Source organism: Meriones unguiculatus, chromosome 18, assembly GCF_030254825.1.
Source record: "Meriones unguiculatus strain TT.TT164.6M chromosome 18, Bangor_MerUng_6.1, whole genome shotgun sequence".
NCBI lineage: Eukaryota > Metazoa > Chordata > Mammalia > Rodentia > Muridae > Meriones > Meriones unguiculatus.
The window spans coordinates 52,850,980-52,876,251 of NC_083365.1; the positions used below are offsets into that span (position 1 = coordinate 52,850,980).

Genomic DNA, 25,272 nt, shown 5'->3' on the forward strand with positions numbered 1-25,272 from the left:
GAGAAAGGATAAGAAAAAGGGAGGGGCCATCCACCCAAAGAGCATCAGACCCGTCCGATACCTTTTTCTCAGAGGCGGGACCTGGGGCATCAACCCGCATGCAATCAGACATGCTCTTCTCTGGGTCGAAAGCTGCTGACCCTGAGTGCAGTGCTTAGCCTCGCATCCTGAGCGTATCATTTTAGCTTTTTATGGGATCCAACCATGCTTGGGGAGAATGTCCTGCTTCAATGGCTGTAAAGGCCTGAATGATCATGGCTGCATCACACTGTTGTGAGACTCTAATCTTGCATATATACCACAGGCAAACCAAGGAGACCAACAGCAGAAGGCCTGCTAACGCTCCCATGCCCGCCCATTCCTTCAGATGATTCATGGCTGCAGCAATCCATGTTGATAATCCTGTGGCTAGTCCTGCGTCCATTCTGGTAGAATTTACTGTGACAATGACACCTAAATGAACATCAGTACAAAGTCCCAATTTATTTCTAATATCAGAGATCAGACCTCTACTCTTGCCTGATGCGTCTAAAACAAAAAGGGGGAACTGTAGAGAGCTGCGGAATGCTGTGCCTTAAAGATGGAGCTGGTTTCTTCCTTCCACCTTCCCGATGGTGAGTGCTCTCTGTCACGAACAATTCCACATTTGGCTAAGGCTGAGGATCTGGCTTGCTTCCATGTATGTGGACCTATCTGCATTGCCCACGTGGCATGCCTGGGTTGGCTACCCAGAGGCTATTTAAGCTGTGGGCTGGCTTTCCCCAGGGTCAGATGATTGTTCAAGGTTCCTGAATAAACTGCATTGAAAAAAAAAAAAAAAAAAAGAAAAAAAGAAAAAGGGAGGGGCTAAAAGGGAAATAAGGAAAGGAATGGAGAGAAGTATGTTGTCATTTTTGAGGTTCTGAATCACTCTGCTCTCCTTTAAATTCCCAAGTATCTGTTTATTTATCTCTGAGTATGTTATTATCTACTTCAAACTAATATTATACTTAGATAGCTTTGAAGAATTTTTTAAACATATTTGTGAATATATTTAATTTGTTCTGATAGAAATTAGATGTATAGAAAAGAATAAAACACGTTAAAACTTAGCAATTTTCACCAATGCCAGGAAAGATCTGTGTATTACTGAAAGAAATTTCATGTAATTTTACTTTGTACTATATACTTCTCAACTGAGTTCACTTTTTACATAATGGAAAATAACGTGGATGAATAACTTAACAAGTCTATATTCTCCATCTTTTCCTAAAGAAGCAGTTTGGAGGCCAACAATGTAACACATAAGCCCAGCAGGAGGCATTACAAACATTAAGACTCTGATGTGAAGTGTAAGTATTGATAAGAAGGTTGTATTTGTCTACATATAGATTTTGGGGTTTCTGCCCCTTTCTAGTTTGGCTCTACTCTTTTTAGTCTCATTTATGAGAGTATTCTCTAATTTGTGTTATGTAGGTCTTTTATACAGTCATTTAATAAATAATGCTGGGTCAAGCACTTGTACATAAAATGTTTATGTTTTTCATAACCATAATAATAATCTGTAAGAAGATCCTAAAGGAAGGTGTGTATTGTAATTCCAGGTTAATTAATTAATTAATTAATCTTTCACACAACTTATTGAAAATAAATGGTAAGATTTAGGATATAATCTTCACAAAATTTGTGTTTTAAAACTACTATGAAAACATAAGTGTGGCTAACATACTGGTTTTCTTTCTTTCTTTTTTCCATTGTAAAACACATGATGTTTTTAATACAAATTGTTGCAAGCTGCAGCTTGGGCTCATATTTCCCACCACCGAAGCAGTGAGAGCCAAGAGCCTTGTGCTTGGGTTAGTTGGGTGATTTAAAGATTCCGGTCCCTTTTCATTCTTTTTTTTAATTGTTTATTTAACTTTTATTAATTACACTTTATTCATTTTGTATCCCCCCATAAGCCCCTCCCTCCTCCCCTCCTGATTCCACCCTCCCTCCCCTTTCTGCATGCATGCCCCTCTCCAAGTCCACTGATAGGGGAGGTCCTCCTCTCCTTCTTTCTGATCTTAGTCTATCAGTTCTCATCAGAAGTGGCTGCACTGTCATCTTCTGTGGCCTGGTAAGGCTGCTCCCCCCTCAGGGTTACATAGTAATCGGAAGAGGGACTGCCTCTGACATTATCTGATTGGCCTGCCCTTTTCATTCTTTAGAAGAAAACTAACTTACCCTCTTCCCAACGCAAACACCAATACAGATACCAATAGTTTGTTTGTTTGTTTTGTTTTTGTTTTTTTGTTTTTGTTTTTTTTTTTTAATATATAGTTACAGAGTTCTTCAATGCAGTTCACAGTTGGCTGCACAGTTGGCCAGTTGTGCTTTAGCTAGATGGTTGTTACATTGCTTCTGGAAAGAACTCAAAAGCTTATACCTTTGATAACAGTGGCTCTGGGCCCTGGCCGTAGTGCTGATGTTTCCTGGGAAATCAAGTGGACAATGCACCCAACTTGCTCACCTCTGGGCCTTGCTACTTTTGGGTGTTTGTGTAAGCACTCATGCCCACTCACACTCATGCACTGACTATGGCTGTAAATGAGTGTGTCAGAGTGCAATGGCCCAGACTCCAAGGAGAGCAAACTGCTAATAAACTTCACTCTGAAAAAAGGGGGGGGCTGAAAGGACTCCACTGGGACTCCAGGAACAGCTTTGCTGGAGCAAAGCTCTGCAGGTCTGCTAGAGGACTGTGGGGTTCCCCAGCAGTGTCCAAGCTTAGCTCTTGATATCTAGATAAGGTTTTTGAGACATTATCTCATGTAGTTCAGTGCTGGCCTCATGCTTGCTGTTAGTCAAAGAGTGCCTTTGAACTCCCAATTTCTTCTGCCTCTACCCTCTTGGTATGAATATGTTGCCTTGCCTACCACGGGAACCTGGCTTTCATGTTTAGACCTCAAGGCATTCAGCCTGTACTGACACCCAGTCTCAATCCAAACCAAACCTGGGGTTTTGGCCACTTGTACAGATCCTGGCAGGTAAATAAATTGCTGACTGCAAGGCCCACTGTGCCCTGGATAAATCTGCTTTGTCACTGTCCTGCACTGAGACTACTGGAGCCTTTTATTTTTAATTTTTTTTAATTTATTGCAATTTATTCACTTTGTATCCCAGCTGTATTCCCCCTCTCTCATTCCCTCCCAATCCTATCACCCTCCCTCTTTTCCTCTCGTGCCCCTCCCCCAGTCCACTGATGGGGGGTTATCCTCTTCCCCTTCCATCTAGCCCTAGCCTATCAGGTCTTATCAGTCCTGGCTGCATTGTCTTCCACTGTGACCTGGAAGACAATGCTGTAAGACAATGTGCTGACCTAAACCAGCAGCTTCTGTGATCATATGGATTATGGGATTAATTCCTTTCTACAGGGGTCTTGGCTTGTATCAGCTGAGACTTGTTTCAGAACGAAGCTAAGCTCAGGGAAAACAGCATCCCTCCCAAATGCACCTCAGGCAATTGCTAGGAGAATTGCCCTGTGAGAGATGGGGTTCAATGGTGGTCACTCTTAAAGACACAAACCTTAGAAGAAGGGAAAAAAGCAAAGCACCCCACCTCCATACTGAAAGCTTACACTCAGGCCCCTATCCAGGGGCAATCATCTCCTTTATCTGGCTCTAGCAGCTCCCAGGCCAGTTTCCAGGGTCATTCCCTGGAAATCTGCATCACAGACAAGCCTAGCTGTTGCCCTAAGAAGAGCTGCAGCGCATGGCTGGACAGGTGTCATTTCTTGTTGCTGCAGCTTCTTCAGGGCTCTGTAAGTCTGCACAGCCTGCTTCAGCTCCAACCTAAGGGTCTGCTGGTGGGCCAATGAAGTATTTGTAGTCCGGGACACTCCACTAGGAACCACCAGAACCCAAGAGTGTCTTTAGCACTAGTGATTTCTTGCCAGGAGCCTCTGCTTCTGTTCCTTCTGGCTGGACTGTCAGCTCTGGGGGATGCAGCACAACTTCTCCAAACTTCACAGCATCTTTTACCAACTGCTGATCAAGCCTCTCCACTGCTCTTGCCTCCCTCTTCTTCAGGGCCTTTGCAAATCCCCTCTTCTGGAAAGCTTCCTTCTGCTCAGAGCTGCCTGCACCTCTGGCTGCTGAGAGGCTTGGTTCTTGCTAAGAAACAACAAATACTCGGACTCCTGCTCCATGAGCTGGATGTAGGCCACATCAGATTCCCATTTCCTTTGCTTGAACTTGGTGACAACCATGTCTGGCTCCTCTCCCTTTGCTTCCTTTTCCAATGTCCATGGAAGCCTTGTTTTTTTTTTTTTCTCTTCTTGTTACTTACTTAGTGGCTTTTTTTTTTTTTTATCTCTTGTTGGCTCCTCATAAATCCTTCAGAGCCAGAAAGGGATTTCCTTCTCAGCCTGGCTCTTGGGCTTGCAATTCACTTTTTTCTTTTCTTTGCTGCTCGGTTCCAGGCCTGGCGTGAAGGCCAGTGCTCCCGTCCCTGTGACTGCTGCTGCCGATCCTGCCCGTGTGGCTGCCCAGTCTCCAAGACTGGCGGACCTAACAGTTGCCTGGGCTAAGAGATCCTGCCCTACCATTCATAGCAACATATCATTGGTCAGAAGTGGAACTTTTTGTCTCCTTCCCTGTGTCCACGATGCTGTTTTGTCTGGCTTATAGTTGTGCATGTCTTGTGCATTTTCTCATAGTCTTGGTGATTTCGTAAGTGCATCAGGTAAACATCATTTCAGTGAAGTTGTATCCCGCCTCTGTCTGTTATACTCCTTCTGCAACTTTCAAATGGATTCCTGAGCCTTCAGAAAAGGAGTGTAATATGGAGACCCATTTAGGGATGAGAGAGCCAAAGTTTTTCATTCTTTGTATGTTTGCCAGTTGTGTTTTCTGTGTTAACAGCCACATAGACCAAAGTGAAGCTTTTATGATAATGGTTCGATGATGGGTTTATGAGTATATCAATCAATATGTCACTAAGAATCATGTTGCTGTGCTCTTTTATCAGAATAATAGTTCTAGATTTTCTTAGAGGGCACATGACATATCTAGCCTCAGGTACTTGGCCTCCTTAAATATGGCAGGTATGAGTTCTATCTCACACAGTAGGCCTTAATTCCAGCAACAGAGTATCTGGTTATATCCAGAATATTTGTGGTGCTTTTGCATCAGTTGCACAATTTTTTAAGCAAAACATTATTGCTGCTCAGTGTGCTCACAGTTGGGTGTGATTAATGTCTTTTTTCCTCTGATAACTTGCACAGTTAATTAACCTGCATGTAACAAACATTAGCCATTAAGATTGAAGCTTCTGGGTTAACTCTGAATAGGTTTCTCCAAGTTCTCTGACTTAAATATGTGTTGTCTTCAACAATAGATTCTTATTGTGAACTTCTGGAGGCAATGAATAGTACTGTCACTAGCTTTAATGTTTGGGACTCTATGAGAACTTAGCAGACCAGACCTTAAACCTCCGTGACACCTTTTTGACATTGAGGATTTTATTCATTAGATGTAATGCATCTAATTGAAAAAGCAAATTTATGTGGAAACTGCATTTATATGACATACTATATTTTACAAAATAAATTGAATTTGCCAACCCAGAGAATATCAGAATAACTCAGAATTTGCTGATACCAGGAAGTTGTGTCTTCAAAAACAGGGCCTCATTTTTTAAGTTCTGGAGAGTAACAAACAGCTTTGGGACTATTCTGTGATGTTTGATTGCTTTTGGACAATGACTCACCCTTTCTGTTTTTGTTGTGTTTTGTTTTTCCTGTTTGTTTTATCATTTTTTTTTTTACTATTCTTTTACTTTTTATGATAAAGTGATAAAGATAGACAACAAATAGATCATAGATAGCTAGATAGGTAGGTAGATGGATGAAAGATAAATAGCTTGATAGACAGGTAGATAAACAGAATATGTATATGGGTAGGTAGAGTGATGGGTAAGAGCTGAAAGGAGCCGGAGGAAAGAAAATTATATGATAGCTATATAGTATATGGAACTCTTTTTAAATTAATAATTGAAAAAAATAGAGTGGATGTATGTTCACATTTTGTTTATCAAACCTAAAATCCGTTTTTATGTGAAGCTTCTATGACAGTTATGCTGTGTTCCTGTTTGCCATTATAGCAGAACATAATTAACAGTGTCAGGGTTGGGCTTCTTCTCATGGTATAGGTCTCAAGCTGGACCAGTTATTAGTTGGCCAATCCCTCAATTTATGCCCCATCTTTACCCCTGCACATCTTTTAAGCAGGACAAATTGTAGGTCTAAGGTTTTGTGGCTGGTTGGTGTCCCAATCCCTCCACTGGAACTTTAGCCCGGTTATAGAAGATGGCCAGTTTAGCATCATTCCCTGTTGCTAGGAGGCCATGGTACGGTCACCCTCATAGATTCCAGGGAGTTTCCATTGCCCTGTGTTTCTAACTCTTCCCAGAGATGACCCCCATACTGATTCCACCTGTCTCTCCCTTCTTAATTTTCATTTAAATATAAATGCATTGTAGGGTCTGGAGTGCTGGCTGAGCAGTTAAGAGCATGTACTGCCCTTACAGAGGACCAGATGTTGGTTCCCAGCAGGTGTGCCAGATGGCTTACACCTACATAGAACTCTAGGTACACAGGATCTGAGTCTTACTTCCAGCCTCTGCAGGCACCTGTGCTCACACATGAACACACCCTACTTGACACACACAAGTGTACACATACTTCAAAATAAATTAATCATATAAATCCTTATTTACATATCTGCATATGCAATATTATGTAACAATGAGGGTTTTCTTTTTTGCCTCTTCAACATTAATTTCAGTTGTCTTCAATTAACATACTGAGCATTATAGACTGCTGCAAAAATTAAGTTTCATATGATACGGTTAGACTAATTTTTCCCAGGTGTACCAAATTGTTACTTATTGTCAGTCCAAATAGCTCAAGAATGGACATGTAATTTAACTTTTCAAAATTAGTGTGTTACTTCATGTATTATGGAAAATTAAGGGTGATAACACATTTTGGAATAGCAGGTGTAGAGATGAAAGAAAAATAGTTGCTATGTTTAACAAGAAATGATCCTTGTATTAGTTAGTAATCTACATCACCTTTACCCAAACTGCACCTTGGATATAACAGATATATAATTGTCCTTTTATATCTATCACTATATTGTATCCATTGTTCTGCTTAATCTATTTTTATTAGAATATTTTAGTTAAAACATTAAGTATTGTGATTAATGTTAAAGTCAAAAGAGTTAAAATTATTGACAAAATGTAATGTTATAAAAATAACAACATTGACAATATATTAAAATGAATTTTATAATTTATGAAAGTATGAAACAATATTCTCATAACCAGAGACATACTAGTTCAGATGCCTGAACTATGATTGTTAGACAATAGATGAATTACCATTTGTGGAACTTAGATGGCTACCAGCCTGTGTGCCTCAAATTAAAACCATCACACATATGGATTCTTCACAATGATAATGTATTTTGTTTCTCTTTATTTATCTATAATTATATCAACATATTTGGATAATATTTATGATGTAATAAAATATTATCTGTAAAAATATCTAGACACAAACCCTAAGGATTTAAAAAAATCAGAATAAAAATGGATTGTCACTCTTACTGTAATCTGTTGATGTCCTACCAAAGAGGTCCTTAGGATAACAGTTATAGAGAGATTTTGTGTCAGTCTCAATGATCTAGACTAGAAAAACAGCTTTGCACTCTGGACAAGAGAAGTACTCTGACAGTACTTCTACCATACAAGACCTCTACCAGAAAACCACATGAAAACTAGAAGTTATTAGGCAAATTTTGGTGTTACTTGTTCACTAAAGCAAATGCAAAACCCTCAGTGTGCTAGAAAAGCCAAGTGTTTGGCTGTACAATAATTTCCTCTTTGACTTTAGAGATTAGATGAGAGGAGCATTGTTCAGCCTATGCCTTGCAGACCCCAAAGATCAAAAAGCACATACTCTGTTAAAAATGCAATGATTGAGTGTGTTATAAGAAACACTATCAACTACATATTCGCATATTATTCTACTGCTGTTCCCAGGATACCATCTCCAACAAATGATGCCTTTCAACAGAACTAAAGGATCTGATCAAACGTTGGTTCTATGTCCATATCCAGAAAAACAGATACAGATATGAATAGACTATAGAATGAAAAAAGAATGTAAGAAAGAGAAAGAAAAAAGAAAAAATGAATATAAATATGATTAAGATTTATACTGTCACCCAAAATAGACGGAAACTGTATCAATCAGGTACCCCTGAGTTTTCTAAGCTGTCTAGCACTGGGATTCTGGTTGATTGGATGCCTGCCTTCTAGGTTTTTCATGATATCTAATCAGTCAGGGAAGATGATACATCAGATGCAGCGGTACAGCTAAATTCTAGTAGCTTACTTTCGTCAACATCTGCTTACAGTAGTAGTTCACTCCACTGCTGCTTATTTACTGGGGTTTCCAGTTTCCATACAATACTAAAACCTCACACATCTGTAAATGAAAATGATAGTTTACTCATAAAGCCTGTCTAAGTAACATAACAAGAACACAGATATGCAAAACTCAGATATTATTTGTACTTTTTTCTTTCTCTGATAAAACAATCAAAATTCCTTTGCATGCCCTGCAGTTTCTTCCATTCAAGGTTTTTAAACCAGGATGTTGATTATAAAGAGAATCCTTCATGCTTCAAAACACAGGGTGTATCAGGTGAACATTATCATAGAAGAACAACTGCAGATGATACCTTTAGAGCAAGCATATTGGTGAGACACACCCAGTATTTATCTGTTATACAGACCTTAGGTGGAAAGTGTTCTAATTGTTTGATGGACAGCTCTTTAGATGTGCAAATCTTAGCCACAATTTCAAATCTCATGAAAGGAAACTTGATGTTATTTTCTCTTTCTAGATGACATATACATGTCAGGGAAGAACTGCCATTGAAGATATGTCACTCTTAAGATAGGTTGCAATGAATTACTGCCTTCTAAAGCAGAATTAAACATTACCCTAAGCATTCCGATGTGTTCTTTATATGGCAATGTGAGGAACACTGAAAGTCTATCCTAATTTTTGCAGGATCCAGGAAGACCTGCCATTATTTTATCGTCAGTGGCCAAGGAAGAATGTCTCAGCTGACAGCCCAACCACAGATTGGCTGAATTTTTTTTTTTTTCTTTTAAGGTTCCAGTATATTCTGATGCTGTTTTCCATTTGTTTCTACTCTGGTGTTTTTGCCTGCTTCCAGATCTGCCCTTTATTCTTAGCTGTTGCACATATACACAGGTTCATCAAATTTCCATCAACTGCAGGGCAGCCCGATCTGGCACCTGAGCACAATGTTCAATTCTAGTGATGAAACCTGTTGCTTAGTGCCAGAGCCCTTATTAAGCCAACCACCTGTTTCCAGAAAACATCTACCCAGAGCACAGAACTACTCATGAGCAATCCACATGGCATTTTTCTTTGATGGTGATCTTTGTTCAGTTTCATTTTGCTTTTCATTAAAAATACTTTTTTTACGTGCTCTCAACTCTTTAACTTTCAATTACATGTTTTACTATAATAACCTTGCAAATATTTATATGAAACAGAAAACAAAATAGAAGCAAAAGAGATTGAGAAATATTTTTTGTTCTTTTAAATACAAAGAATATTATTTTTAAAAATTAAGCATGGCCAACTGTTGGGCAGTGTGCATGGTATTTTATGTAAGAAGTGGGAAATAGTAAGATCCTGAGAGGACAGGAACTCCACAAGGAGAGCAACAGAACCAGAAAATTTGAACACAGGGGTCTTCCCAGAGACTCATACTCCAACCAAGTACCATGCATGGAGATAACCTAGAACCCCTACAGAGATGTAGCCCATGGCAGTTTAGTGTCCAAGTGGGTTACATAGTAATGGGAACAAGGACTGTTTCTGAAAAAATCTGATTGGCCTACTCTTTGATCACCTCCCCCTGAGTGGGGAGCAGCGTTACCAGGCCACAGAAGATGACAATGCAGCCACTCCTGATGTGATCTGATAGACTAAGATCAGAAGGAAGGAGAAGAGGACGTCCCCTATCAGTGGACTTGGGGAGGGGCATGCGTGAAGAAGGGAGAGGGAGGGTGGGTTAAGGAGGGGAGGAGGGAGGGGCTTATGGGGGATACAAAGTGAATAAAGTGTAATTAATAAAAAATAAAAATAAAAAATAAAACATACACACTGACCTGACTAAAAATTTCAGGAACTAGCTGGAAAGTAAAAAAAGAAAAGAAATTAAGTGCTTCATTGAATACAGAGTAAGATGCCATCTTCAGTTAATAGTAAAGAACTGTTCAAGAACTGCTTTTTGCACTTTGTTTTTCAGTTTTGTTTAGAATCATCTATAATTCCATAGAAAACAAAATGTTTTTAAAACTTTAACTATTCTGAAATGATACAAAATATTTGTGAAATGTCTACCACGTATTAATACATATTCTGAAATATGTGTCAATTTTGAGATGAAGATCACTCATGACAATATTGTTTAATTTTAAATCCATTTGAAGTGCAATGAGTATGGATAGTAAATAGTTTCACTGTTGTTTGAATATAATCACAGAAAGTAGAAGTTTTCCTGTACCTAGATTTTTTGTTATTAGGGTTTTTTTTTAGCATATTATCTTTTTCACATTTGTTCCTTAAAGTATGTTTTATTTTTTGATAATGTAGTTATATCATTTATATTTTTTTCTTTTTTCCCCTCAAAGTCCTCTTATATACCCCTTATTGCTTTATTTCAAATTCACTGCAACTTTTTTCATTAACTGCTGTTATATGCATGTATGAATGTGCACATTCATATATTCACAAATATGCCTACATGCATAAATCCAGTCTGCTCAGTCTGTGTAATGTTATTTGCATCTATCTTTTCAGTGCTGGTTATTTGTTGTTGGATAATCAATTTGTATTTTCTTCCCTGAGCTAGACTATCTCTCAAACCCTCAGAGTTCCTTAGTTTTTGGTGTAAGGTTGAAGACTCATGGGCTCTCCCCTATCCATTATACTATTAAAATTATCTAGGAGGAAAACCTACAAGTATTGCTCTACTAAACCACCCTAATTACTAACAGCACTTGGCAATTTGAATAAGAATGGGCCCCATATGCTTATATATTTGAATACTTATTTATCACTTTGAGGAGTTTCACTTTGAGGAGCTATGTCCTTTTTGGGGCAGGTGTGGCCTTATTGGTGAAAATGTATCACTGGGGTGTGCTTTAGTGTTTCAAATGCTCAAGCCAGACCCAGTATCTTTCTCTTCCTGCACCCTGCAAACAGAGATGTAGAACTCTCCACTGACACCATGTCTACCTGAGTGCCACCATGCTTCTTGCCTTGAGAGTTGTAGACACAGTTTTGTTTGTTTGTTTGTTTGTTTGGTTGGTTGGTTGATGGGTTGGTTGTTGTTGTTTTTCGTTTTGTTTTCTGTGTGTTTGTTTTTTAACTCTACTTTATTTGGGGTTCCTAAAGCCTCTACTTCCCTTTTAATCCCCTAAACCAAAGTAGGAGAAAAAGAAGGTTAGAAGGAAAGAGGAGGTAGACCTCTTTACTTCTTCTGTTTGGGACAGGTTATTGGGTTCTTTTGGGAGCAATAACAATCTCAGTAGTCAGGATATCCAGCAGTCCAGGTAATCAGCAAACTAGCAAACACAGCAAGCAGTCCTCCACCCACCTCCTTTTAAGCCACCATGCATTCTCCCTCAGAGTCCTCAGACTTCAACTAACTCCAGCTGACAATGATCAGGCTCCTGCATGAGCCAATTATCATCTGTGGACAAACTCAAGGACAAACTAAAATCCCTTACCTGGAATTAAAACAAAAACATCTTTCAGATATATGCCCAGGAGAGCTCCACAACAAGACCAACAGAGCCAAAAAACTCTGGGCCTGGGGTCGGGGGGTTGGGGCTGCAAAGTTTGTTGAATCATCCAAGGGCTATTCATGGAGAGGACCTAGGCCCCCTGCTTAGTTGGAGCTCATGGGCAGTTCAGTATCCATGTGGTTCCTAGTAAGGGGAGCAGGGGCAGTCACTGGCATGAACTTGGTGCCTGCTCTTTGATCACCTCCCCCCTTCATAGGCCACTGGGAAAGAGGATCCAGATAGTCCCGATGAGACCTGATAGGCTAGGGTCAGATACTAGGGGAGGAGGACCTCACCTATTAGTGGACTAGGGGAAGGACATAGTGGGGGAAGACGGAGGGAGGATGGAACCAGGAGGAGATGACAGAGGGCACTACAGCCAGGATACAAAGTGAATAAATTGTAATAATAATAATAAAAATGAAAAAACTCACATGTTTACATAACATAACTGAGTTTTTAAAGAAACTATAACTTCCATTACAGATAGTAATGAACTAAGCTTCTGAAACTATATGCCAGCCCCAATTAAATGTTTTTCTTTATAAGAGTTGTCATGGCCATAATTTCTTTTCACAGCAATAGAATATTGACTAAGAGAAACACTCTACACATCTGTCTTCATACCCAGAGATAAGTGTAGACTATCAATAAAACTTCTCTTGTAATCATCACAGAAGACTACAGCCACTTTAAATGCAGAGTTGTGGAGCCAAGTTTTATTGGATGCATCCACAAAATAACTCCTACAAATAGGGCTCAATGATCATTGATGAAAAAGGAAAAGAATGACTGTATAAGACCAGGGGCTATCTTTGACAGAAACCCTGGTGCATGTTCCCTGATTACTTCCCTGGGTATGGCAGCCTTGAGAGGTCACAGAGGAAGAGGATGCAGGAAATCTTGAAGAAACTTGAGGCAGTTGGTAGGGGAGGAGGTCTCTCCTTTTCTGAGGCCTAGAGGAGAGCAATACAGGGGGAAAAGGGTGTTAAGGTGGGACCAGGAGGAGATGAGGGAAGGGGCCACAATAGAGATGTAAAATGAATAAATTATTTTTTTTAAAATAAAAAGGATCAGGATGTTTGCTGTCAAATTATGTCAATTTGTAATATAAAGCAATAAATCCATGAAGTCTTATCACCATGACTGCCTAAACATGAACTGAATAAAAAGAATAGCTTTTAATATATATATATATATATATATATATATATATATCTTCTTCTCATTAATTATAGTTTATTCACTTTGTATCCCCTTGTAGCTCCTTCCCAATCACACCTTTCTTCCCTCTTCTCCACCCATGCCCCTCCCCAAGTCCATTGATAGGGGAAGTCCTCCTCTCCTTCCTTCTGATCCTAGCCTCATCAGGGGTGGCTGCATTGTCTTTCTCTGTTGCCTGGTAAGGCTGCTCCCCCCTCTGGGGGAGGTGATCAAAGAGCCAGCCACTGAATTCATGTCAGAGAGAGTCCCTGTTCCCATTACTAGGGAACCCACTTGGAGACTGAATTGCCATGGGCTACATCTGTGCAGTGGTTCTAGGTTATCTCCATGCATGGTCATTGGTTGGATTATTAGTCTCAGAAAAGACTGCTGTGCCCAGACTTTTTGGATCTGTTGCTCTCCTCGTGGAGCTCCTACTATCTCCCCCTTCTTTCACAAGATTCCCTGAACTCTGCCCAAAGATTTCTCCAACAACTAGGAATAGCACTTCCTCAAGATGCAGCTATAGTACTCCTAAGCATATATCCAAAAGATGCTCAAGTATACAACAAGGACATTTGTTCAACCATGTTTGTAGCAGCATTATTTGTAATAGCCAGAAGCTGGAAACAAGTCAGATGCCCCTCAGCTGAGGAAATTGTGGTACATCTATACAATGGAGTATTACTCAGCAATAAAAAAACAAGGAAATCATTAAATTTGCAGGCAAATGGTGGGAACTAGAAAAGATCATCCTGAGTGAGGTATCACAGAAGCAGAAACACACACAGGGTATATACTCACTCATAAGTAGATATTAGGTATATAATATAGGATAAACGTATTAAAATCTGTATACCTAAATAAACTAAGAAAGAAGGAGGACTCTGGCTAAGTTGCTCAATACCCATTCAGAAAGGCAAATGGCCATCAGAAGAGGGAAAAAACAGGGAACAGGACAGGAGCCTACCACAGAGGGCCTCTGAAAGGCTCTCCCCTGTAGGGTAGCAGAGCAGATGCTGAGACTTACAGCCAAACTTTGGGAAGAACATCTTTTTAAATTATACAAAAATCGGTACTCTTTTGCTTTAAAAAAAGAGACTAAAGAAACAAAGATGCCCCAAGATGTAATCATGATTTGAAAAGGTTTTACAAAGGTCCAGAGAAAATAAAATAACACAATGTGAGTGAGGGAAGGAGTGACCAAAATATTCTTGGCTATGGGAAATTGTTAGCAAAAATCCTATATATCATGCCCAAATCCCTGAATTTACAATTTACAAGCCAATAGATATTATTTCCAACTGTTTTTATTTGTTGCACAGTTTCACAAAGGAAGCATTCTATTTCCAACTGCTGTTTGAGTTTATTTGTTTCATAGTACTAAAAAGTGAAAATACAAATGACAGTGTAATAGTGAGTGTGGTGAAGACATAATACACAAGTGGCACAATTTCTTCTTTGCACTGAATCATTTAATATTTCTTCCATATACATTGGTGTCACATTTGAAAATTATAAGACGCTTCTCACTTTTCTAATAATGTACTTAGCTTGAATAGACAGACACTATAATCCCTGAATTTACTGGGAGGATTTTTTAAATAAAATAAAATGGTGTGAGTGTAAAACATATGAGTCCTATTTAAATTGAACTTGACATCTTTAACCTATCACAACAGCATAGTCTCAACTTGACTATCTGACTTTCTCCTTGTGGCTAAAATATTTTGCTCTTTATTAAATCTTACTGCTTCCTGTTACTTGAATAAGAGTAACCATGAAATCCCAGTGAGTTGCTCTACAAAGTGAATATTTTGAAATTGAAACGCAATAACTTGAAACTCATAAGTAAAAGTGGCATAGACTGATTCTAACTAAAACCTTGTGACATATGACTTAAAAGCAATTAACAGGTGAGTAGGGATGAAGAAAAAAATGCACTTAAGAATTGGAAAATGAAAAGCAAATTCCATTTTGACATTGTGAGTAGAGGTTAGTGGCTACTGGGAATAGCATAAGATTCCATTTGCTTGAGTGTATGTCTCCTTTGCATTTTTCACAATCTCTATTTAATCATATGAGGCTAGACAACTGTTCTCATTTTAGATGAAGAAACAGAATAAGTCTAAACTTCATTTTTTTGTAGTTAGTAAAAACCCAAAATAAGTGAGGTATCCAAGATGGTGGCATTGATTGCACACTATGTCTGAGCAGTGATTGCATGGTGAGCAACAGGCACAGCTGTGGGCTGCAAATCATCAGCAACCGTGTTTCCCAGATCAGAGGAAAGCTCACCATGAGGGAAACAATTTTCAGAGTTCAGGTCACCTAGCTAATGCCCAGAAAAGTTCTTGAGTTTCCACAGACATGGGGTCTCCAGTGTCTAGCAGCAGGCCTGCCTGCTGACCTCACTAGCCAGTGAAAACTTTCTGGGTACAGGGGCTCACAGCCCCAACCTCAGACCTTGTGACCCATGGGAACTACAGGAGCAGCCCCAGACTCCACTCCAAAACTCAACCCCTCTCCCTAGAGACACTGACCAAACTTCGATTCTCCAGGATGGTTGTGTACACCGAGCACAGTGTGTGAGTACAGTGTCAAGGTACATGTCTCAGGGACTTATCCATGTGAGAGGAGAGCCCCTGGGCGCCGGCATACTCCAGTTATTCCACAGAACCGTACACCACAGGAGAGTCACAGCAATTTCCAGAAAACCACCTGCTACTCAGAGACCATACCCACAGTATGAGGAGGGCTCCTGAGACAATGCACAGCTTTCTGCTTAGGGCCCTCCCTGCACCACTCCCTGCCCCCTCAGGAATTCAACATGCACCAGAAACTATCAGAAAACAGAAGAGAAAACCGTATGGCCAAAGGCCAGTGTAAAAACACAATCAACAAAAGCCAAATCAATATAGCCTCTCCAGAGCCCAGATATTCAAAGGCAAGCTGGGCTGGATACCTTAACACAACTGAAACACAAGAAAATGACCTTAAATTCATGCTTATGAAGATGGTAATGGGGGAAAAGAATAAAATCCATGAAGGAATACAGGAAGATGCACTCAAATAGATTGAGGCCATTAGAGAGTCCTTGTAGAGAAAAGATAAATAAACAACTCAAAGAAATGAAGAAATATGCAAACAATCAAGTGAATCAAGTGAAAGAAATAAAAAAATGGTCCAAGATCTGAAGATGGAAATGGAAACAATGAAGAAAGTAAAAACTGAAGAAATCGTGGAAAGGGAGAACTTAGAGAGGAAAACAAGAATTACAGAGGTAAGAATCTCCAAGTTAATAAAAGAGATTGAGGAAAGAATCTCAGGCGTAGAAGACACAATGGAAGAAACTGATACATCCATCAAAGAAAATGTAAAATCTAAAAAATTCTTGGCACAAAACATCCAGGAAATCAAGAACACCATGAAAAGACAAAACCTAAGAATAATAGGAACAGAGGAAAAAAATGCATTTCTAAGACCCAGACAATATTTTCAATAAAATCATAGAAGAAATTTTTCCCAATTTAATGAAAGAGATACCTATAAGCATAAAAGAAGCCTACAGAACACCCAATAGATTAGACCAGAAAAGAAAATCCTCCTGCCAACTAAAACACTAAATGTGCAAAACAAGCAAAATGTATTAAAACCTGCAAGAGAGAGAAAAAAAAAAAAGCTAAGTAATGCATAATGGCAAACCCATCAGAATCACACCTGATTTCTCAACAAAGACTATAAAAGCCAGACAGACTTCAATATATGTCATGCAGACTCTATGAGATCACAAATGTCATCTCAGACTATTGTACTGAGAAAAACTCTCAATCATCATAGATGGAGAAAACAAGATATTCTAAAAGAGAACCAAAACTACACAGTAATATCCACAAATCCAGCCATACAGAAGATACTAAAAAGAAAAGTCCATCCCAATAAGGCTAACTACACCCAAGAAATAAAAGGAAATAAATCACCACAGCAAAACTAAAAGTAGACAATCACACAAAAACACTACAACAACCAACATCAAAATAAAAGGAACTAACTAATCAATGGTCATTAATCTTTCTCAACATCAATGGGCTCAATTCTCCAATAATAACACACTGACTAACAGAATGGATGTGTAAACAGGACCCAACATTTTGCTGCATAAAAGAAACACATCTCAGCCACAAAGACATTACCTGGGAATATAGGGCTAGAACAGGTTTTCCCAGCAAATGCACACAAGAATCAAGCTGGAGTAGGCATTCTTATATCTAATAAAATAGACTTTTAACCAATAGTAATCAAAAGATGTGAGGAAGGACACTTCATACTCACCTGAGAGAAATTCCACCAATACGGCATCGGCATCTCTTTTCTAAACATCTATGTTCCAAATGAAATGGCACCTGCATTTGTAAAAGAAACATTAATAAAGCTTAAATAACACAGTGATCCCCACATACTAATAGTTGGAGATTTCAACACCCTACACTCACCAAAACACTAATCAATTAAACAGAAGCTACACTGACAAATAATGACACTAAAAGATGTTATTTATAAATCAAATGGACTTAACAGAAATCTATAGAACTTTTCACCCAAACAGTAAATAATGTAATTTCTTCTCAGCACCTTTTGTAACCTTCTTCAAAATTGACCACAAATTAGGTCACAAGCAAGCCTCAAGAGATACAAGAAGATTGAAATAACACCTTGTATTTATTCTAGCAGACCACAATGGACTAAAGCTGGACCTCAACAACAACAGAAATAACTAAAAGCCTACACACAGACACACAGACACACAGACACACACACACACACACACACACGGACACTGAGCAACTCCCTACTCAATGACACTTGGGCCAGGCAAGAAATAAAGAAAGAAATTAAGAACTTCAATGAAATTAAAGGCATGATGAAACAAATTTATGGAAACAGTGAGAGCAGTGCTAAGGGGAACATAAACAGTAATAAGTGCCTTTATGAATCGATTAGAGAAATCCCATACAAGCAGCTTATTGGCACACCTGAAAGCACTAAAATAAAAAAGAAGATACACTCAAGAGGAGTAGAAAATTGGAAGTAAGTAAACTTATGGCTGAAATCAATGAATTAGAAACAAAGAGAACAATTCAAATAATCAAAGAAACCAAGAGATGGTTCTTTGAGAAAATCAATAAGACAGACAAACCCTAAGCCAAAATAACTAAAAGACAGAGAGACATTAACAAATTCAATAAAATGAAAAATGAGAAGTGAGACATAACAACAAACAACAACAAACACTGAGGAAATAAAAAAAAATCATTAAGTTTTATTTCAACATCCTATATGCGACAAAATATAAAAAGTTAAATGAAATGGATATTTTTTTTGTAGATTCCACTTACCAAAGTTGAATCAAGATCAGGTAAACACGTTAAATAGTCTAATATGCCCTGAGGAAATAGAAGCAGTCATCAAAATTTTCCCAACAAATAAAAGCACAAAGCCAGATGGTTTCAGTGCAGAATTCTGCCAGACCTTCAAAGGAGAGCTAATAATAATACTCTACAAACTATTCCACAAAATAGAAACAGAAGGACCATTACCAATCTCATTTTGAAGCCATAGTCACCCTGATACACAAAGGCCCAACAAATAAAGAAAATTTCAGATCTCTCTTGTGAACATTGATGCAAACATATCCAATACTCACAAATTGAATCCAAAAACTCATCAAAGTTGTCAGCCACCATAACCAAGCAGGCTTCACCCTAGGCATGCATGGATAGTTCAATATATGGAAACCCATCAATGTAATACATCATGCAAACAAACTGAAAAAAAAAAAGCCATGATCATCTCCTTAAATGCCCAAAAAGCATTTGACATAACCAACACTCATTCATGTGTACAGTCCTGGAGAGAGCAGGGATACAAGGCACATACTTAAACATAGTAAAGGCAACATACATCAAGTTTATTGCCAACGTCAAACTAAATGGAAAGAAACATAAATCAATACCACTGATATTGGAGACAAGACAAGGATGCCAACTCTCTTTATATCTCTTAAATATAGTACTGGAAATCCTAGCCAGAGCGATAAGACAACTCAAGGAGATCAAAGAGGTACAAATTAGAAAGTAAGAAGTCAAGGTATCACTATTCTCAAGTGATATGCTACTATGCATAAGTGAACCCCAAAATTCTACCATAACACTCTGGCAGCGGTTAAACACCTTCAGTAAAGTTCTTGAATAAAAAAATTAACTAATAAAAAAAAAAAAAAACAGGGTCCCTTCTGTATACAAAAGACAACCCAGCTGAGGAAGAAATTAGGGAAACAAGCAACACTCTTCACAAACTCGCAAATAAAAAAATATTTTGGTGTAACTCTAAAGAAGACTAACTTCAAGTCTCTGAAGAAAGAAATTTAAGGCGATATCAGAAGATGGAAAAATCTTCCATGCTCATGGACTCATAGGATCAACATAGTAAAAGTGCCCATTCTAACCAAAAGCAATCTATAGATTCAGTGCAATTCACCATTAAAATATCAACACAATTCTTTACAGAACCTGAAATAACAATTCTCTTCATATGAAAACAACAACAACAAAACCAGACTAGTTAAACAATTCTGTACAATAAAAGATCTTCTGAAATGTATCGCCATCTCTGATCTCAGGCTGTACCACAGAGTAACAGTAATAAAAACTGCATCGAGTGAAGTAGAAACAGACTGGAGGATCAATGGAATTGAATCCAAGACCCAGAAATGAACCCACACACCTAAGGATGCCTGATATTTTACAAAGAAGCCAAAATCATACAATGGAAAAAAAACAGCATCTCCATCAAATGGTGTTGGTCTAACTGAGTGTCTATATGTAGAAAATTATAAGTAGATCCACATTCATCACAGTGCATTAAACAAAAATTTAAATGTATCAAAGACCTCAACATAAAACTAGACATACTAAATTGACTAGAAGAAAAAGTGAGGAAGTCCCTTGTACTCATTGGCACAGAAGACAACTTCCTGAACAGAACACCAACAACCTAGCCTCTAAGATCAGCAATTAATTTTTGGGACCTCATGAAACTGAAAAGCTTCTGTAAAGCAAAGAACACTGTAGACAGAATAAATATGACAGTCTACAGACTGGGAAAAAGTCTTCACTAACCCTACATTTGACAGAGGGCTAATATCCAAAATTTATAAAGAACTCAAATTAAAATCCAACAAACAAATAACTCATTTAAAATTTGTGGTACTGAACTAAACAAAGAATTCTTTACTGAGGAATATTGAATGGTGGATAAATATTTAGAGAAATGCTCAAAATCATTAGTCATCAGGTACATGCATATTAAAATGACTCTGAAATTCCATCTTATACCCATCAGAAATGCTAGGAGAGCAACAGAACCAAAACATTTGAACACAGGGAACTTCACAGAGACTCATACTCCAACCAAGGACTATTCATGAAGATAATCTATAATCCCTGCACAGATGTAGCAAATGATAGTTCAGTGTCCAAGTGGACTACATAGTGATGGGAAGAGGGACTGCCTCTGACATAATCTGATTGGCCTGCTCTTTGATCACCTCCCCCTGAGGGGGGAGCAGCCTTACCAGGCCACAGAAGATGATAATGCAGCCATTCCTGATGTGATCTGTTAGACTAAGATCAGAAGGAAGGAGAAGAGGACCTTCCCTATCAGTGGACTTGGGGAGGGGCATGCATGAGGAATGGGTAGGGAGAGTGGGATCGGGAGGGAAGGAGGGGAGCCAACTGAGCCAACAAATCTGGCCCAATGGGCCCTTGCAATTACTGATGAACCAATCAAGGACCATGCATGGAGAAGACCTAGATCCCTGCTCAGATGTAGTCCATAGACAGCTCAGTCTCCATGTGTTTTCCCTAGGAAAGGATGCAGGAGCAGTCTATAATATGGACTCTGTTGCCTACTCCTTGATCACTTCTCCCTGGTGGTGGGGCCTTGTCAGGCCATAGAGGAGGAGGATACAGGCAGTTCTAATGAGACTTGCTAGGAGGTGATAAATGAGAAGAGGGAAGGAGGGTAGAACCAGGAGGAGGGGAGGAAGGGGGTACAATAAAGATGTAAAGTGAATAAATTATTAAAAAATAAATTTAAATAAAAAGATTTAAATATAAAAACAAACAACAAAAACAAAAATAGTTATTCTAACAAAACATAAAACATTACAAAGAAAGGTGAAAGACACACACGGTATATACTCACTTATAAGTGGGTACTAGACCTATAAGATAGAATAAACATACTGAAATCTGTACACTTAAAGAAGCTAAATAAGAAGGAGGACCCTGAGTAAGATGATCAACCCTCACTTAGAAAGACAAATGGGATGGACATTGGACTTAGGAGAAAACAAGTAACAGGAAAGGAGCCTACCACTGAGGGCCTCTGAAAGCCTCTACCTAGCAGTATATCAAAGCAGATACTGAGACTCATAACTAAACCTTTGGCAGAGTGCAGGGAATCATAAGAAAGAATGGTGAGTTAGTATGACCTGGAGAGGACAGGAGCTCCACAAGGACTAAAAATATCTGGCCACAAGGGTCTTTTGTGAGACTGTACCTCAAACCAAGGACCATGTATAGATATAACCTAGAACCAATGTTCAGATGTAGCCCATGGTAGCTCAGTATCCAAGTGGGTATCCTTAGTAAGGGGAACAGGGACTGTTTCTGACATGAATTCAATGGCTGGCTCTTTGACCTTCCTCCAACTCCCTGCTTCACCCGAGGGAGGAGCAGCCCTGCTAGGCCACAAAGGAGGATTTTGCAGCCAGGCCTGAAGATAACTGATAACCTAAGGTCAGATGGAAGGCGAGGAGGACCTTCCCTATTAGTAGACTTGGAAAGGGGCAGGGAGGAGATGAGGGAGGGAGGTTGGGATTGGGAGGGAATGAGGGAGCAGGATACAGCTAGGATGCAAAGTTAATAAACTGTAACTAATATTAAAAAATAAAAAATTAATTATTTTTTTCTGTATTCAGTTCTATATAATCAAGAGTTATTGGGTCAGGCTTCATGTTTCTTATAATCTCTCTTCCTTCATACCTTCTTTCTGTTTTTGTTTTTGTTTAATTTGTGTGTGTGTGTGTGTGTGTGTGTGTGTGTGTGTGTGTTGAGACAAGTTTTCTCTGTGTAACATCCCTGGCTGTCCTGGAACTTTTTTGTCCTGGAACACTTTGTAGACCAGGCTCATCACAAACAGAGAACTCACAGAGAACTCTGCCTCCCAAGTGCTGAGATTAGGTGTGTCAACATGTCTGTTATGTCTGTCATTTTCAATTTATATTCATACAGTCTCCTCTGAATTAAAATGAAGTAGATTATGGATTCCCAACATTTAAAATGTATGCACCAGGTGTGAGTGACTGAGTCAAGATCCGTCAGTAGAAAAGGATTTGCAAAAGCACTAGATACAGAACTGTCTCTCAAAAAACAAGCCCCATGGTTCCAGTTAAGTACTTAACGTAAGTTACCACCAAAATCCTGGACATATTCTTTTCATCTTGGCGTCTAGCGAATCTCAAAATTCAACTCTTTCGTTATTTCTCTTTATAATATATTTTAAAAGAAAGTGAGAAGCTTCTAGATTTGGAGGTTTCAATAGAATGTTTTTCAAAAGTCTTTATTGCTACCCTTCCTCAAATTCTTTCCTCTATCTGTTCTCCCATCCCCTACCCCATGTAGTGTTTCCAATTCTGTTATAACTCTAATTTTCTTCTTCTTTTAGTTTTTCTGCTTTTATATTTTGAGATGATAATATATTCTTATTATACCCCTTACCCATTCCTCCCTCCAAGCCTCCCATCTCTCCTCACTCATTTTCAAAAACATGGATTTTTTAATGAGGTAATGTTAAGTGCTTACATGTATATACATGTCTTCCTAAATACATAAATGAACCTTGATCAGTTTATATAATGTTTCTTGTACTTATTTGTTTTCAGAGACGATCTGGTGTTATATAACCCATTGATGTGCTCTTTTCAGGTGGAAACTATTTTTTCTACTCTCAGTAATTTTTAGCTGCCAGTCATTTTTCTTTTCTTTTTTTGCTTAGGCTTCATTCTCATGGTCTTTTCCCTCTCCACTTTATGATATACATGTTGATTTGTTTATTTCATTTTTTTAGGTATTCATGCCTAAAATGTTAGACTTTGCAGATATACTTTCTGAAATTATCATTTGACACTGCCTTATAGGAAATTCTTTGATACTCAGGCTCTTTCAATCTTTCTGCCTCCTTTTTGTCAATATTCCCTAGGGTGCAGGGGTGTTTTGTAGATGTATCCACTCAGACAGGACCCCACCATTCTTCATTTCATGTTAGTTGTTTTCTCTAATGAGTGCTGTTTGTTGCAAAGAGACATTTCCTTGGTGAGGGGAAAGGGATACACTTATTTATAACATAGGAATTTATTGACTCCCTCCACCACCACCCAAGGGAGAAGCCTACTTGCCAGGCCACAGAGGATGACATTGCAGCCAGTCCTAAGGAGACCTGCTTAGCTAGGGTCAGATGGAAGGGGGGGAGGAGCTAAAGAGGGGCATGAGAGGAGATGAGGGAGGGAGGGCAGTATTAGGAGGGAATGAGGAAGGGGTCTATACCTGGGATACAAAAAATAAAATAAAATATAATTAATGTAAAAAAATTAAAAATGTAATTAAAAAAAGAATAAAAAAAAGAATGTATCAGAGAATTATGCTGTTTTGTAAGACTATCGATTCCCCTAATATCTTTATTTATCTTCCAGAGGTGGAAATTAAACTGATATTGCTACAAACACTGTGTATTTCAGAATCTGGTCCCAGAGGCTGCTGGGTTTCAATGACCTACATGACTCCTTCTCAAGGACCAGCTTTAATGATACCAGAAGAAATCATCTAAGCAACCAAATGAGAGGAAAAATCAACAGTTTTACGCATGTAAAATGGCTATGAACCACCACAATGGCCAGCATGGCATGACAACCTTAAGAATGCAATAAAGGCTTGTGTACCTTGCCAGTAGCCCCAGCTCTTGAATTCGATGTAGTGCCTGCAAAACAAGAGGAAAGCCTAATCTTTTTTTTCTCCTTTGCTTCTTTTACCACTTTTTTTTCTATCTTCCTCCTTTAAATCTTATCTATATAGCCCCTTAATCATTTTCTGACCTCTGTGGGTATTAAAAATTCCTTGTGCTGCATAGAAGCTCCTTTGACAAATCGGGCCACAAAGATAGGATGGTCTTTAACCTGTAGATATGCCTGTTTTTATTCCTACATCATGCCGTTATTTTTAGGCCATTGTGAATAGAAGTGTCAGCAATGTCTTTTGAAAAATGTTTGTTTTTATGTGTGTCAAAGTTGGTGAATTTTTGTAAGTGAATTTTGTATTCAGCAACTTTTAATGAGTTAATAACTTCTACAATTGTCCGGTGGAATTCTTGGGATCTGTTATGTAGCTCGTATCATCTACAAGTAGGAACAAGTTGATATTTTTCCAATTTTTGTATCTCTTTAATATCTTCTCTTGTCTTATTTCTATCATAAATTTTTGAGCCACTATATTAATTCATAGAGAGTATAGTGGATAATCTTGCTTAATTACTCATATTTGCAATATTGCTTTGAATTATCTTTTTTTTTCTAAGATAATGTTTGTTTTATGTTCATCAGAAATAGCCTTTTTATGGAGATATATATATATGTATTTTTTTCCATTAAAGGCATTTTCTTAATCTATTAAGGTGGTAACAGAGTTTTTGTACATAAACACATGTATTATAGATTACTGACTTTACATCTCCACATTTCTGTAATAGAGCCAAATTGGAAATATTGGTGGAGGATATCTTTAAAATATTCCAGCATTTGGTATGCAAGTTTTTGTTGTTATTCTTTCATACATTATATACTTATTGCAATTTCCCTTCTTCCCACTACTCCCAGTCTCCCCCCCCCACACACAGACCAGCTTAAAACAATCCTTAATAAGAAAAGAACTGCTGGGAGAGTCACCATCCCCAACCTTGACTTGTGCTTCAGACCCATGTAATAAAAACTGTCAATATTATCATAAAAATATACACCTTGATCCATGAAAT

General features: G+C 38.5%; 1 pseudogene; it reads right to left on the minus strand.

The window, feature by feature from the left end:
- Nucleotides 1-3,628: 3,628 nt before the first annotated feature.
- Nucleotides 3,629-25,272, minus strand: part of LOC110541374 (coiled-coil domain-containing protein 137-like) — a 29,868-nt pseudogene continuing 8,224 nt past the window's right edge.